The sequence below is a fragment of the Panthera leo genome, chromosome E1 (genome assembly GCF_018350215.1).
Source record: "Panthera leo isolate Ple1 chromosome E1, P.leo_Ple1_pat1.1, whole genome shotgun sequence".
Taxonomy (NCBI): Eukaryota; Metazoa; Chordata; class Mammalia; order Carnivora; family Felidae; genus Panthera; species Panthera leo.
In genome coordinates this window covers 56,134,839-56,137,702 of record NC_056692.1, presented here as the reverse complement: position 1 = coordinate 56,137,702, position 2,864 = coordinate 56,134,839, and positions in this window count along the sequence as shown.

Here is a 2,864-nt window from a genome sequence, read left to right as displayed (position 1 = left end):
GCCGGTCTGTTCGCTGCCTTGCAGAGCCGCCCACTCTCCTGCCTTCCCGGTGACTGACTCCAGGCTGTGCAGGAGACAGCGGGTACAAAATAAAAGGTGTTCCAGGTCCACGGCTGGTCTCAAGCCCTAGACGTGAGTCTCCGCCTGCAGGTTCCATCCCCTTCCTAAGCAACGGAATCCAATCCTTGTCAGAATAGTAGATTTAAAAATCTAAGTTTAAAAAAAAAAAAAATAGAACTCGCCATGCTTTTTCATGGGTGGTAGGTGACACATGTATTGCATTACCTAGGGCTGCATTGGACCTTTCTACCCAGCATTTAAACTTACCTGGCCACAGGGCGCCTGGGTGGCTCAGGCGGTTAAGCGTCCGACTCGATTTTGGCTCAGGTCATGATCTCCTGGTTTGTGAGATCGAGCTCCGCATTGGGCTCTGCGCTGACAACACAGAGTCTGCTTGGGATTCTCTCTCTCTCTCTCTCTCTCTGTCCTTCCCCTGTGCATGCATTCTCTCTCTCAAAATAAACATTAACATTAAAAAAATAATAAAATTACAATTCTAGTTATAGCACACATGTCAGGTAGACCTTTTAAACCTTCCGTCTAATCCAGGGCAGGACTGAATGTAGTAGGAAGGGGCAGTGTCTTTTGGGCAGCGAGCTGGAATTGCTTGTTGGTTCTGTTCCTATGAGACAGTAAGGTAATTTGCTTCGTTGTACAATTGTATTTCCCTGCAGGGACGTTTCCCTGACATTTTTATCCCTTTTCCTAATGACTTGAAAGATTCCCTAACCACAGTCAAGACTTTGAGCACATTAGCTTTTTCCAGCACACATGTCGCCTTCTGTTGAGAGTCCCACGTAGGGGCATTTTGAGCAAGAACTTAATTATCAGATAGTGAAATGGTAGAGGAGGAACCGTAGACTATTACTCAGGAAATCAGTTCTTATTCATAATGTCGGGCAGATGACTAGTCCTTTCTGGGCCTCTGTCATCAGTTGGAAAAAGGGAGGTTTGGATCCAACATCTAAGGGAGGTCCTTTTCAATTCCAAAATTCCATTTATATGTCCAGTGAATGTTCATTTTCCTGTGTTTATATGTACTTATTTAGCAGAAGCATTCAGTAGAATATATGTCCTCAGATTAGAATTAGAATATATTCATATATGCCCTTTCCGTTGCCATTTAGTGGGTCCTGATACATGCCTGGCATGATGCCAAGTCTCAGGGATCTGAAATGAAACCATGAGGACCCGGGGAGCTGACGCTCTGGCCAGAGCTAATGTAGTAGTAGCAGGAGCAAGGGGTAACATCCTTCTGGAAATCACCCAACTTAGAATTGAGAAGCCCACGTTCTACTCCCTCCAGGACAGCGGATGCTCTATCGCAAGGCTTTAACTTTGTGATCTGGCCTCAAGTGTACACAAAGAATTTGTTCTTTTTTATTATTTTTTTTAATGTTTATTTTTGAGAGATAGAGCATGAGTGGGGGAGGGGCAGAGAGGGGGAGACAGAATCTGAAGCAGGCTCCAGGCTCTGAGCTGTGTGTCAGCACAGAGCCCAATGCGGGGCTCCAACTCACGAACCAGGAGATCATGACCTGAGCCAAAGTTGGACGCTTAACCAACTGAGCCACCCAGGCGTCCCCAAAATTTTTAATGTTTACTTTTGAGAGAGACAGAGTATAAGTGGGGAGGGGCAGAGAGAGAGGGAAACAGAATTCGAAGCAGGCTCCAGGCTCTGAGCTGTCAGCACAGAGCCTGACGTGGGGCTCGAACCCATGAGCTGTGAGACCACATCCTGAGCAGAAGTCAGTTGCTTAACCACCTGAGCCACCCAGGCGTCCCAAGAATTTGTTCTTTTGACAGTATCAGCAACCGTGTGAAGGCCTACGGGGTGTCAGGTGCTAGGACTATGACAATGAAGAAGAATGTTTGGGTGTTAACCTTCCTGCAGATTATAGGCTGATGTTTCACCTCTCTCCCAGGGAACACTTGGGCTGGGGGGTGGGGGGCGTGCATGAAGGGTTTCAATTAAATTTTACCAGCTCAGACTAAAAATCTGGATTTGAAAAGTAGTTCAAATAGTACAGATACACAGGTTTTCCCTTCCTGAATATACTAAACATTGCATTTTTCTGTTTTCTGGAAGACTCTGGTATGGGGAAATCGAGCCCCAATTGCCAAGAGCACCAAATTCCTCTAGTCCTGTCTAATCCTGCCTCGTAATGAGCTGAAATGCTGGCGTTTGACCAGATGAGTCGTTTTTGAGATGAACTAGGCCAGGGTGGCACAGTAAAGGCCTGCCATGTGGTGGCTGGTCAGAGCTGCCTGGGTAGTAGGTGGTCTCTCCCAAGTTCCCCTCCTTTCTGCTGAAGCACAGTGAGATGGGAACTGTCTCCAAGAGGCCAAGGTCTCAGGACTGCACCCCTTAGACATGTGCCACTGCCCTGAATAATGGAACAAGCTAAGGACACACGTGGTGTCCCTTAAATCTTTGTTCCCAGTGGCTGAGTGAACGAATGGGGCGGTTAAGCGACGGCTCGAATCTAGGTGAGCCTTAGGAGGCCTCCCCCTCCCCCAAATGCTGTGCTCCCGATAGCGATGCCTTGGCACAGCCCCGAAGCCCCTTTAGGAGCATTCACTGATAACAGTTAGTGGTGTGCTGGGGATACGGCCAAGGCTTCCCCGGACCCCACTAGAATGGGCTCCCCTTGCGAGTTTGCGGGTGGCTTCGTGTACGGGGAGGTCCCGCAAGGCGCTCGGCGGGGCCTGTTCATTGGCAGAACCCTCCGCGCGCGGCGTGCGTGCACAACCGGACGGCGAACGGGGCGGTCCCTCCCGTTCCAAACGTCCACCGGCCGCGA